The 14,542-nt window shown below is 37.7% G+C and overlaps 1 protein-coding gene across 10 annotated transcripts in view; it reads left to right on the top strand.

Moving 5' to 3' along the window:
- LOC129493299 (POTE ankyrin domain family member B) overlaps positions 1–14,542 on the top strand; it is a 128,376-nt gene that overhangs the window by 63,699 nt on the left and 50,135 nt on the right. For 7 of the 10 annotated variants that reach the window (XR_010114313.1, XR_010114312.1, XR_010114311.1 and 4 more), the window contains 2 exons: positions 9,455–9,543; positions 9,687–9,990. The exons of 1 other annotated variant lie outside the window; for it this stretch is intronic. The gene's annotated coding sequence lies outside the window, so the exon portion shown is untranslated. Of the gene's footprint in view, positions 1–9,454; positions 9,544–9,686; positions 11,726–14,542 lie in introns of those variants that run through there. 2 more of the 10 variants (XR_010114316.1, XR_010114314.1) reach the window with 2 other exon arrangements.

Raw genomic sequence — 14,542 nt, 5'->3', positions numbered from 1 at the left:
GCACTTCTGTGTTAGAAACGCAGCCTTGCACCCACTGGGAAGCAGGTGTGTCTGATTGCAGCACTCTGGTCACGTGCCTTCTTCCTATCTGCAAGGGAGGCTGAGAATTTATTTCTGATTTCCACACTGGAGAGTCAATGGTCACAACGTGGACATTTTCCCCTAAACAAAAAGGCCATACAAAGGCAATGGGCAATCATATGATAATGTCCACTAGAAACAATGTCAAAGTCTGATTTTTACTTTATTTTTTACCTACGTTTTGAAAGATAATCATTTATTAGTCCTGAGTGGTTGCTATCAGTAATTAGAGCTAGATACCATCTACTAACACATTTTGAGAGCGTATCATTGGCCCTATTCTCTTTAAAACAAGTGGCTAGTTTGAAAGACAAATGTTTCTTTAATGAAAAATTATGGCAGAGAATAGTCACTTCACCAGTTATCCATCTCACAAATGAATAAAACAAATAATCGTTAACATACTACTGATTTCTCAGTTGTGATAATTTTCATTTTATTTGTGAGTCTATAGAGGCCCCTATGTGTCTTGTGTTTGTAATGAATTTTTTTATACACAGATGTTAGAGTAATCTCATGAAAATAATTGAAGAATTATGAAATGGACATATGAATTTTAATCACCATCTCTTTTAACTCAGCTCATTTATTTTTCTTCTGAACGTATGACTTTCTGTAATGATTTCTCTTCACTAATACTTCATAGACCTTTAGAAGATCACTTAATAACTGCAATGTCTATTTAGGATTTCAAAGTTCTACTTATAGATATACGTAGACAGATGAGGACATCTTTACATCAGTCAAAAATCAGTTATTTTCTCAGAGTTCCCACAGTTGGTGTTTCTCCTCTGTTCTACCTGCTGCCATTGGCTTGAAATAGATGTCATTAGTACACATCCTATCTTCTGTTGAGGAACAAGGAATGCACATTTTACTGAGAATTAACAATGATCTGTGTTTTTCAGAATTTTAATGCGATATTCTTCTGTCTATATCATATTTATGAGCTGCCATGGCCTTGTAAACATAAACATTTTTAAGGCCTCTTTCATGCAGAATGATAACTAGCTCTGTATTTCTACGTTCATGAGAAACTATAAGCCTTGTTTTATATTAAGAAACACTAATATAGGTAATTATCGAATTAGAAGCAAATCTGTATGACGTTCCTGTAATTTTCCAGATAAGTAGCAAATGCTGAGAATATAGAGATATTCAATAGACCATTTAACTCAAGGTATTTGTAATTATACACGAAACACAGACACGTGGAGATAATTGCATTAAGAGACTATTAAGCCCTTTTGTGAGCTAGTTATTCATATTCCCTCCTGTACAAAACCCTTACGTATCCTATGTACACTCCCACCCAGTTATCACGTTACCTCTCTTCTTCTCAAGTAAATTCCTTGAGAATGTTGCTTTCTCAAATTTTTCATCTTCTACTTTATCTAAAACCATTTAAATGTTTTCTGCCAACCCCTCACCCACAATATCACTGAATCTCTTATTGAAGTCACTAAGGCCTTCCCTGCTGCAAAATGAGATTTCTTACTTGATCCGTTAGCAGCGTTTAATGTTGCTGAGTACTGTTATTATTGAAACAAGTTTTCCTTGGTTTCTGTGACATTTCACTCTCCCCATTTCCTTGCTCTGGACGTTTCATTTTGGCCTTCTTTGCAAGCTCTTCTTTAAATGTCTATTGTTTCAGGTTGCTGTTCTCTTGCAATGAGTCCAATTTTCATCTTGCTCTATACATTCCCTGGGACATTTCAACCATACCTATTTATTAAATTATCATTTACACACCAAAGACTCACAAAGCTCCAATGCATCTTTCTCACATATTTGTATTCTGACCTCCACACTCCCATATCCAACTACTATGGGGCATGATATCCAGACTTATAAGCACCCAGGAATATAACACTTCCAAAGTGTTCACAACTTCACTGTTTTATTTTATTCTATTTTGTTTGCAACTCCACTTTTTTTTCAACTTTTATGATAGGTTCTGGGGGTATGTGTCCAGGTTTGTTACAAAGGTATATTCTATGATGCTGAGGTTTGGAATATGAATGAATCTGTCTCCCAGGTAGTCAGCATAGGACCCAACAGGTAGCTTTTCGGCACTTGCCCAACCCCCTGCCTCTTCTCTTTTATATTCTCCAGTGCTTATTGTTCTCATCTTTAAGTTTATTTATACTCAGTGCTCAGGTCTCACTTACAAGTGAGAATATGTGGTATTTGGTTTTCTGTTTCTGCATTAGTTCCCTTAGGATAATGGCCTCCACTATGTCCGTGTTGCTATAAGGGACACGATTTCCTTCTCTTTTATGGCTGTGTAGTATTCCATAGTATGTATGTACCACATTTTCTTGATCCAATCCAGAGTTGATGAGCTCCTGGGTTGATTCCATGTCTTTGCTATTGTGAATAGTGCTGTGATGAACATACAAGTGCATGCGTCTTTTTGGTAGAATGACCTATTTTCCACTGGGGATATACCCTAAGAATGGGATTGCTGGGTTGAATGATAGTTTAACTCTTATTTCTTTGAGGAATCTCCAAACTGCCCTCTACAGTGGCAGTACGAATTTACGTCCCCACCAACAGTATATAAGTGTTACTCCATCTCTGCAGCCTCTCTAGCATCTCGTTTTCAGAATTTTTAACAAAGGCCCTTCTGACTGGTATGAGATGGTGTCTCATTGTGGTTTTCATTTGCATTTCTCTGACGATTAGGGATGATGAGCATTTTTTTTCTTTTCTTGAGACGGAGTCTTGCTCTGTCGCTGCACTAGAGTGCAGTGGCGCGATTTTGGCTCACTGCAACCTCCACCTCCCGGGTTCAAGTGATTCTCCTGCCTCAAGCTCCAGAGTAGCTGGGATTACAGGCACAGGCCACCATGCCCAGCTAATTTTTTGTATTTTTAGTAGAGATGGGGTTTCGCCATGTTTGCCAAGCTGGTCTTGAACTCCTAACCTCAGTTGATCTGCCCACCTCAGCCTCCCAAAGTGCTGGGATTACAAGCGTGAGCCACCGTGTCCGACCTGAGGAGCATTTTTTCGTGTTTCTTGGCCACTTGTATGTCTATTTTTGAGAAGTATTTGTTCATGTCTTTTGTCCACTTTTTAATTGGATTATTTGTTTTTTGCTTGTTGATTTGTTTAAGTTACTCATAGATTCCGGATATTTGACCTTTGTCAGATGCATGGTTTGCAAATATTTTCTTCCATTCTGTAAGTTGTTGGTTTACTCCCTTGATAGTTTCTCTTGCTTTGTAGAAGCTCTTTAGTTTAATTATGTCCAACTTACCAATTTTTGTTTTTGTTGCCATTACTTTTGAGGACTTAGCCATAAATTCTTTGCCAAGGAAAATATCAAAGAGGATATTTCCTAGGTTTTCTTCTAGTTTTTCTACTTTGAGTCTAACATTTAAGTCTTTAGTGCATCTTGAGGTAATTTTTGTATATGATGATGGGTAGAGGTCCAGTTTCATTTTTCTGCATATGGCTAGCCAGTTATCCCAGTACCATTTATTGAAGAGGGAATCTTTTCCCCATTGCCTATTTTTCTCTACTTTGTCAAAGATCAGGTGGTTGTAGGTTTGTAGATTTATTTCTGGGCTCTCTATTCTGTTCCGTTTGTCTATGTGTCTGTTTTTGTACCAGTACCATAATGTCTTGGTTACAGTAGCCTTGTAGTATAGTTTGAAGTCAGGTAACGTGACACTTCTGGCTTTGTTCTTGTTGCTTAGGATTGCTTTGTCTATTCAAGTATTCATTGTATCCAAATGAATTTTAGAAAAACCCTTTTCTAAAGCTGTGAAAAATGATGTTGGTAGTTTGATAGGAACAGCATTGAATCTGTAAATTGCTTTAGACAGTATGACCACTATAACAATATTGATTCTTTCTATCCATGAGCATGGAATGTTTTTCCACTTATTTGTGTCATCTCTGATTTCTTCCAGCATTGTTTTGTAATTATTATTCCAGTGTCTCTTACCTCCTTGATTAACTGTATTCCTTTCATTCTTTTTATGTCTATTGTATGTGGGATTGCATTCTTAATTTAGCTTTCAGCTTGAATGATTTTGTATCCTGAAACATTGCTGAAGTTGTTTATCATACCTAGGAGACTTTTGTCAGAGATTTTAGGGCTTTTTAAGTATAGAATCATATTAGCAAAGAGATATAGTTTGACTTCCTCCTTCCCTGCTTGGATGCCTTGTATTTCTTTCTCTTGCCCAAATGCTCTGGCTAGGACTACCAGTACTATATTGAATAGGAGTGGGGAGTGAGCATCCTAGTCTTGTTCCAGTCTTCGAGAGGAAAGCTTCCATCTTTTGCCTGTTTAGTGTGATGCTGGCTGTGGGTTTGTCATAAATGGCTCTTTTTATTTTGACATATGTTCCTTCAATGCCTATTTGTTGAAGGTTTTTCACATGAAGGAATGTTAGATTACATTGAAAGTTTTTTCTGCATCTATTGAGATCATTATATGGTTTTTGTTTTTAATTCTGTTTTTGTGATGAATGACATTTATTGATTTATATTTGTTGAACCAACCTTGCATCCCAGGAATACAGCCTGCTTGATCACAGTGAATGTTTTGTTGTGCTTCTGGATTGGGTTTTGCTAATATTTTGTTGAGAATTTTTACATCTATGTTCATCAGGGATACTGGCCTAAAGTTTTCTTCTTTTGTTGTGTCTCTGCCAGGTTTTGGTATCAGAATGATGCCAGCCTCATAGGATGAGTTAGAAAGAAGCCCTTTTTCTCAATTTTTTGAATAGTTTCAGTGGGATTGGTACCAGTTCTTCTTTGCACATTTGGTAGAATTTGGCTGTGAATTTGTTTGGTCCAGCACTTTTTTTTAGGTTGGTAGGATTTTTTTTACTGATTCAATTTCAGAATTCATTATTGGTCTGTTCAGGGTTTTGCTTTCTTCCTAGTTCAATCTTGGGAGGCTGTTTATTTCCAGGAATTTATCCATTTCTCCTAGATTATCTAGTTTGGGTGCATAGAGGTGTTGGTAATAGTCTCTGAGGATATTTTATATTTCTGTGAGGTTGGCTGTAATGTTACCTTTGTGAATTGTGATTGTGCTTTTTTGGATCATCTCTCTTTTTCTTTGTTAATCTAGCTAGTGGTCTATCAATCTTGTTTATCCTTTCAAAAAAACACTTTTGTCGATCTTTTGTATAGATTTTTGCATCTCAGTTTTGTCCGGTTCTGCTCTGATTTTGGTAATTTATTTTCTTCTACTAGCTTTGGGGTTGGTTTGTTTTTGTTTTCACAGTTCCTCTGGGTGCCATGTTAAGTTGTTAACTGGAGATCATTGTAACTTCTTGATGTAGATATTTAGCACTATAAAAGTCTCCTCTTAATGCTGTTGTATCCTAAAGAGTCTGGTATAATAAATTGTGTCTCTGTTTTCATTAGTTTCAAAGAATTTTTTGATTTCTGCCTTAATTTTATTGTTTCCCCATAAGTCATTCAGGAGCAAGTTTTCTAAGTTTCCATATAATTGTTCATTTTGAGAGAGCTTCTTGGTATTGATTTCTATTTTTATTGCATTGTCCTCTGAGAGTGTGGTTGGTGTGATTTCAATTTTTTTGAATTTATTGAGACTTGCTTTATGGCCAAGCATGTGGTTTATCTTAGAGTATGTTTTGTATGTATAGGCGAAGGGTGTATATTCTTTAGTTGTTGGGTGGAACGAGTTCTGTGGATGTCTATTAGTTCCTGCTGGTCAAGTATTGAGTTTAAGTTCAGAACTTTTGTTATTAGATCATTTTAGAATAGAATTTTCAACCTTTTTGGTTTCAGAAGAGCTTTACAGTCTTAGCAATTATTGAGTCCCCACAGAGCTTTATAATTGTGTATATCTGTAAATTTTTGCCATATAGCCTTTAAGAACCTTAAAGGTATTTATTAATTCATTAAAAAGTAAAGCCTTTGCATGTGAACATTTGTGGAATAAATAACTGTATATGAAGAGCAAATAATTTAGTGGGAAGTGTAGCATTGTTTAAAATTTTTGCAATCCTCTTTAATGTATAGATGAACACAAGACAGGCAAATTCTCATATTTGCTTCTGTGTTCAGTCTGGAAAACTCTTTTGTACATTACTCAGAGTAAATGAGAATCAAAAAGCCAAATACATATAATTATTATTACAAAAGTGATCTTTACCTCACCGATGCCCTGAAATGGGCTTCAAGGACCTCCAGAGGTCCCAGATTATATTTGAGAACCACTGGCTTAAAGTGTTACAAGAACATAGTTTGAGAATGATTAGATTAAAGATCTTGGCTGGGGAGTGGTGACAGAGGATCAAAATAAATGCTTAGTGCTGATAAAACTGGGGTTGAAGTAGTAAGCCTCAGTCTAAATTGGGTAAGGAAGGAAAATAAATCAGAGAGAATCTTTCAGAATTGTACAGGTGAGGGCGTCCTGAAGACCCAGCTAAAATGCAAAGAACATTAGTTAATTATGTCCGTGAAGGCATTGCTGAGCTAGAGAGACAATGCCATTCATAGCCAGGATAGTTGCTAAGATGTGAGAGCCTGAACCAAGGCCTGTTGTGGATTATAGCAACAGGAATCAAAAGCAAGTAGTGAGGATAAAACACAAGGGAAATGGGGCAGTTCAGGAAGCTGCATTTCTGCAATTTTGACTGCATTCTCTATGGGCCCAGCATCTTAAATATGATGTATCACATTGAACACTGAGAAAATTGAAGCAGTTCAAGTGGTAGGAACTATTCTGCAAAATTATTTTTAATGAGTAAGGTTTAATGATTTTCTTTAGTAATCTAAATGATGTAGAAATACTGCATGACTGCAATTCATAATGTGTTGTGACCATTTTTTCTTCTGAAGCTTCCAACCAGATGACTCAAAGAAAAGGTTTTGAGTTGTTCCAGTTTTGTAAAAGGTTTTGAGTTGTTGCAGTTTGTCCAAATTACCCCAAGAAAAGAGTCACCATGAATGGTGAATCGAGTTATGCATTGCACAAAAGCCAAGGCCATGAGATGAGGGACAGCTGAAGCTCTCTTCTTGCTCTGCTTACCAATTTGTATACCCTCAGGGTTGTTGTCACTCTGAGAGTGGCTTTTCTAATCCCATGCTCAAAGTTGGGGAATTTTTCTAATTTATGAAAATATATCACAGGGACAACCTGTAGCCCAACATTAGAGAATTGTTTTCAAGGTTGAACAGCATGATGGTGGTTCAGTAACCAATGTTATCTATTTTTCCTGTAGGAAAAAAAAAATCCCGAGAGCAAAGTTACCATCACAGAACAATATAATTATTGTGTTAAAAAACAAAAACACATGAGGAGTTGGTGGTAGAAGCAGAGCATTAGCTGCAATCTATAATTGCTTATTCTGTAATTTGTCATCAATATCTGGATTTGTACAGCTAAAAGATCACCTGATTAGAAATTCAGCAGGACTAGCACCTTTGGTGGAACTTGAAGTAATATGTTGAACAGTAAGACAGCTGTGAAACCTTGATGACCAGTCTCCTCCATCATTTGCCTAACATTTATATGTGCAAACCTCTTCCTTGAGCTAGGATGAGTGAGGATCCAGTTTCAGAAGTGAGAGTATGTAGAATTTGTGCACTGGAAATAATTTCCACAAAGCTATGACTGTGGTGGCTGAAGTATGAAGTTGAACTAAGAGCACTTGCCATCATTTGAGCAGTCTAATTTCTTTTCTAGAATTATTGCCCAAATTAATAAGAATTCTTGATTATTTTCCATGTGTGACAGTCTTTTATGTGTGCATACGTGTGTGTTTGCATTATGTATGTACATATTTATGCATATAGTCTTCCCAGTACAGCATCCTTTCTTTGGCAGGTGGAGAAAGATTTGCTCTTTTCCTAATCTAGGTAATTTGAAAGGAATTGTGAGGGCAAGCCTACCTCTCACTAATGAAGAGGTAGGTCCATGACCGATGCTGGCTAATCTCTGATATTAAAATACCTAAAACTGGCTGGGCATGGTGGCTCGTGCCTGAAATCCTAGTAATTTGGGAGGGTGAGTGGGGAGGCTCTCAGGAGTTTGAGACCAACCTGGGCAAAAATGTCGTAAACATCTTTACAAAAAAAATTAAAAATTAGCCAGGCATGGTGGTGCATGCCTGTAGTCCTAGCTACTTGAGTGGCTGAGGTGGGAAGATCACTTAAGCTCAGCAGGTCAAGGTGGCAGTGAGCCATGAAGGTGCCACTGCTCTCCAGCATGGGTGACAAAGTGAGACCCTGTCTCAAAAAATAAATACATAAAAATAAAATAAAACACTTAAAACTATTCTGATTTTAGTCTGCCCTGAGATTTGGTTTTCAACTGTTCCCTTGATTCTGTGAGCTACACATTTATTTTCTAATAAGTTCTTTTTTTCCCTTAATTGGTTTCTGTTGATTCCAGCCAAAGACATATAACAAAATTAGATATGGAAACTGAATTCTAGGTCATGACCCCCAAGAAAATGTGAGCTACCTGGATTTGGTGTTTGGCTGACATGGAGTAAATATAGTAAAAATCATGCTTATATTCTGGAATGAAAGAATAGCTGCTCATGTTTTACCATGGCAATAGGGGTAAGCAGTCTATCAAGTCTGTTCCCCCGGACCCATGTGCTCACTTATGATGCCACTTTCTGGGATAGGATGCTATTCCAATAGGCCAACTTAAAGGGGATAAGGAATGTCAGACAGTGGGGTGGAATATTTGATCTTGGTGGTGTTGGATAACTTAAAGATAGAGAATCCAAGCTCACATTGTGAAATGCTCACTCAGGACATAGAATAAAACTATTGATCTTCCTGTGACAGTGCTAAACTAAATACCATATTGACTATAGCAGTTGGTCAGAGATCACTGAAAATCAATTGGGAGATTGATTTTTTTTTTTTTTTTTGAGTTGCTGAATTTGAGCAGCCTTTGGATTGACAGCTCTGCCAAGTATTTTAAGTTAAAGAACGCTGATCAAATAAAAGTGAGATTTTGATACCTGAAATAATGAAATCTCGGAGGATTTTGAAGGCTTGGAGAAACCTGGACTAGTTAATCCATTTGAAATAATTTTCATTCCTCCTTTATGCTTCTCTTGAAAGAGAGCTGAAACTTCCAGTAGTGCCTTATTGCTTCTAAGTACACAGGGTTTTTAAAAAATCAATTTTGCTTAGGCAGTAAAATGAAAAAATCAGAGTAAAAATATTATAGAAATTCATGAATTTAAAGTGCTGAGGGAACGCATATAGAAATGGATATTGTGAGTCCTTAACTAAGGATGATAAAACATAATTTTGGATTAAACTGAATTTTTATATGGATGAATCCATTATAGTTTCTGTATCTAATGTTGTAGCTCTATTTAGATATACATATTTTCTATGTCTTTACTAGAACCTCAACTGAACTGGGACCTTGAATAGCAAGACAGACCAGAAAAATATTGGCATAATTTAGAAGGCCAACTTGAAAGATTATGACAGGTAGAAATGCTAGATTGAATCTCCCACGCTTTCAAAAAAACCCCTATGTCATTTCAGTGCCCCCAAACTTCTCTTCAAGAGAATAGATTGATGAGAAAAACATTAGACCCTTTAAAAACAAGTTTTCTGGTTTTTCATTCTAGGCCAGAAATTCTACTTCAAAAGGCAGCGGTTACATTGTACCAAATGGGTCTCTGTGATATCATCCGAGTTGGGAAGAGCCGGGTGTGCAGAGCCTAGATACTGACAAATGAAGGCAAAGGGTAGGAGGAGGTAACATTTCAGGATAAACAATAGATTTCTCTGTTTTATGTTTTATTCATGTCAAGAATATTTATGAAACTTGCTGAAAATGCAGATTCTTGGACACTGTGCATCTGAATTATTTAGAAAAAAGAGTAAGAAATTATATTTACATTAAAAATGTTGAACTGATAAGAAAAGAAACATTTACGCTTTGGCCAGTACTTTTTTGCTGCTGACTTGTTCTGAATGTAAAATAAGATTGTCCTCTCTTCACTTCATCTCTGAACTCCTATAATACTTAGCACACTATTAGAGTTACGAATTGTTAGCTATGGTGTGTGTGTGTGTGTGTGTGTCTGTGTGTGTGTGTGTGTGTGTTTTGCTTTTATATTTCAATCCAGATTATAATATCTAAGAGAGCAGAGGCAAGTTGTTCTTTGCTTAGTGCTCAGGTGAGCCCAAAATAGGGCTGGGTATATTGAGGCTAATGAACACAGAATATATCTTATTCACTTAAAAGAAAATCCTCTAACTGTCCACTTTGTCATGTTCATTCTATATTCTTAAATTTGAAAAGTAGTACCTGACATCAAATTCCATATAAGGTAAATTATTAGTCAATTATATGCATTGCTATGATTGCAAACAATGAGAGACTCATTACTGCAAATTGTTTTCAGTAGTAAGGTGACAATGGCTGAAGTTGGAAGTAATGTACAACTCAAGTAAAGAGAAAGAATAGAGATGGTGTCAGTGACACAGCAAATCAGCACTAAAGACATAAGATAAAATGCTCTTTGATTTTTTTCAGCGTGGAATTTCCTATTGTGAGCAGTGCATTGGTGACAGACATTTTAGGTAAACTGACATATTAAATGTATGCTTCATCCACCTGACTTTGCATGAAGAATATGCAGTCTTTCAAAATAGGCTAAAATACTACATTTTCAACTTAGTCAATTTTGCCACCTAAATAATGTTCCTTTTTTTATTTCCAACAGTATTTTCTTATCTTCCCAATAGATGACTGGCCCTGTAACCTAGAAATAAAAATGGTCAATTCCTCTATCTCAAAGAGCTTATAACAAAACAATGTTAACTTTCCATGTCTAGAGACTGTGTTCATGAGTAGGTTTCTGACACCACATTGAAAGAATACAGAGCTCAACATTAAATAATTATTAACATGTTCATTGTGAAACTGCCTTTTCCAAAATTATGACAGTCAGAGAAATCTAACACAGCTGGTTCCATCTTGCTACTAACCTCACAGGCTAACTGTTCTTGCTCATTCCTGGGTATAAGCTAAGACAACTATGGGAGGAATTGGTTTACAGTTTAACTTTGAAACAAGATGATAAGAGTCCCTTCCTGAAACTAACCCCTCCTTGCTCAGGGACCAAAACTGCCTTTGTAAACCTAATAAATTGCCCACAAGGTGAGAATTATGGTAGGGGCCTAAATTCTGTTAGAATGTAGGCATAGTTAAATTCTAACCAGTCATTGTTTTATAATTTGTCTTTTTATAATGCTTACTGCTCAGGTGTCATGTAGCTGGAGGTCATTTGTAACTTCCCCAATTGGTCCTTTATATAATATCACTATTGTCAAACCTAAGACTAATGTTTGAGATCTTTTTCAGACTTTTGCATTCTGGTGACCAACTAACTCCACTTGGACCTGTGATTCATACCAAGAAACAGACTCGAAAGGTCCTCTGTCCCCCGCCCAGAAATAGACTCAGTACATGAAGACAGTTTTGACATTCCCATGATTTCATCCCCAACCAATCAGCAGTACCCATTCTCTAGTCCCTGCCCACTAAATTATTCTTAAAAACCCTAGCTTCCGAGTTCTTGGGAAGGTAGAATTGAGAAATATCTCCTGTCCTTCTGCTCAGCAGCCTGGTGATAATTAAATTCTCTCTGTTGCAACACTTTCTGTCTCAGTGTATTGGTGGCTTTTTCTGTGCTGTGGGCAAGAAGAACCTGTTTGGGCAATTACAATAGGTAGTTACTGTTCCCATGACATCAGCATTCCCATTCTATACCCTAGGGGAAGGAATGCTGATGTCATGGAGCCATTAAAACCCAAAATGACTGTGTTCGGGAAGCTTCCAGATAGTTGAACACATGGAGGTTCTAGGAGAGTGGCACACTCCAGGAGGGCATGGAGGCTTCCTTCCATGCCCTTCTCCCGTACCTTGCCTTATGCATCTCTTATGCATCTGTACCTTTATAATATCTTTTATAATAAACCAGTAAATGTAAGGGTCTCTCTGAGTTCTGTGACCTTCTCCAGCAAATTAAGCAAACTCAAATAGGGGGTCATAAGAACCCCAAGTTGAAACCAGTCAGTCAGAAGTTCCAGAGGCCCAGACTTACAACAGGTGCCTGGCAGGTGCGGGGCAGTCTTGGGGACGGAGCCCTCAGCCTGTGGGATCTGACACTACCTCCAAGTAGATAGTATTGGAATTGAATTAGAAGACATACAGCTGGTGTTCACTGCTTGGTGATGGGGAGAAACCCCCACACATTTGGTCAGAAGTCCTCTTTCGTGTTGATGGAACAATTGTGGTAGTGTGAGAGTAGAAGAAAAACATTTTTCGTGGTGGTGTGAGAGTAGAAGAAAAACATGGTTTGAGAGTTTTTCTAAAACAGTTTCCCAGTCCTCGAAATAATAGTCTTTTTTATTCTATCTTAAAGTCCTTCACTTGCCCCACAGGATGGCTCATAAGATCACTGGAGCACTGCTTCCTTCAATCAGGTTTGTTAAAGATTGACTTTGCCTGTGACAACAGGTAATACTGCTTTAGGACTGAACAAACAGGGATTCTGCTCCTGGCTTCTAAGAGGGCTCCACACTTTGGAGTTTCTTTCTTAAAATGTTCTGAGTCCTCGTGTGGTGCCTGGAACCCGTCAACATCAACAATGTCATCTAGGCTGAAGTCCCACATCCAGCCAGGTATTTAGTGGGCCCTAGTCCTTGTTTCTCCATTTTGGAGAGGTCTCCAAATCTATGCCCCTCCCAATCACATGAGATTGACCAGAGATTTCAAGTTTTACCTAGTAGGTCATTGCAGTTGCTAGTGGTCAGGCCCTGATTCCAGGTGGATAGCCTGGTGCAGCCTATTTCCACTACCAGTATAGTATTTCTTTTGTGGCTTTGTACAAATATGTGCCTCCAGAACAGTATTTACACATTGATTATGGGTGCAACTCACATTGGATACAGGATAAATTCAGGGCTCTGGGACACCTAGGGTCCATTGCCAATCCCCGGGCTACGTGTGTGAGCCTGTATATTGGCATTCCCCGATCCGTGTTCCAACTATGAGACCTTCTCCGGTCTGATACAGCACCTAAGGTTAGAAGAGGGTAGCAGGGCTATCCTTTCCCCTGTGTGCTCTCTCCATTGGCATCCAGGATGGTCCCCACAATTTTTTTTGAAAGGGTGGCACCCTGTGTCTGTAGACCTTCTGGAGAGGCTCTACCTGTCTCCTCTGAGGACTTGAGAGCTTTCAGAACTGTTGCTCACAACACCACAGGTCCTTCTGAGAAAGTCCTCTCTTATCTTACATCTAAGCACCCAGTGCATTCTTAAACCATGCTGGAAAAGGAGTGACACTCCACTCATCCTGCTCATGAATACGTTCTTATCCTTTTTGCCGATGATAGCATGTAGAAGGCAGGAATGTGGTCAACACTGAAAGAGATTACATTCTAAGATGTTGTTATTACATGTGGCCTAGGGCGACAGAGTTGAAAGATTGTCTATATTTTATGTTATAAAATGACACATTAACATGACCAGAAAAAGAAATTATTGGTCACATTTTCCTGCATACTCTGAGTACACACGCATTTGTGATATTCATTAATGAAGCTGAGCAACAGCCTTTGATAGGGTCATTGGAAGCTGGTATTCATAGGCCGCATGAAGAATAATGCAATGTCATAAGTAGTGAGAGAACCAAGAATAAATGAAATGGCATTAGGGATTACAGAGGCAGGAAGATCTACATTGTTTCAATATAGACAGATTCTGAAGACCAGGACATTGTCTATAACAATAGTGTTACTACTTCTTTTCTCACAGTGAGGAATAAAAAATTCTGTAAGGATAGTGTATTTGATGATAAAAAATGCAAGATGTGGTTCTTGGACATAAACAGGTAGAAATTGTGTCTGGACACCATGAAGAATTTTCATGTGCACTAATTAAAAAATAATTATGTGCCTCTTCTCTCATTACGCTTAATCATTAATAAATCAGTAAACTTCACATGCAAATAAATTGTATAATAATCATTTTAAATCAAATTGTTTATATACACAGTGGCCCCATACAAAATGTTTGTCTGGGACCACCCACATCCATGGGCCGCCCTAGCCATAGATATTATTGACCAAGAATTGAGAATCCACAGTGCATAAAGTACTTCACAGCTAGTATATATGTTAACTCTATAATCCACACAAACACCTGTTTTTTTTTTATTTTAATCAACATTTTTAAAAGAGGAATAATTGAGGCTCTAAGAGGCTAAACAACTGGCCTGGCCCAAGGCCACAAAGGTGATAAGGATCAAGCATGAATTTTGCTCTAGCTTCTCCAACTCTAAAGCCTAAGCTCTTTCTTACTAAATCACGAACATGAACAACAGTAGGGTAGAATTTTTCAAAGCAGATACTTGGGAAGTAACTACTTATCTTTTGGCATCACTTCCTTTGAAATGGCTTAAAGAGGTGCA

This window comes from Symphalangus syndactylus, chromosome 11, assembly GCF_028878055.3.
Source record: "Symphalangus syndactylus isolate Jambi chromosome 11, NHGRI_mSymSyn1-v2.1_pri, whole genome shotgun sequence".
NCBI classification, from domain to species: Eukaryota; Metazoa; Chordata; class Mammalia; order Primates; family Hylobatidae; genus Symphalangus; species Symphalangus syndactylus.
This window is presented reverse-complemented; position numbering and strand designations above follow the sequence as displayed.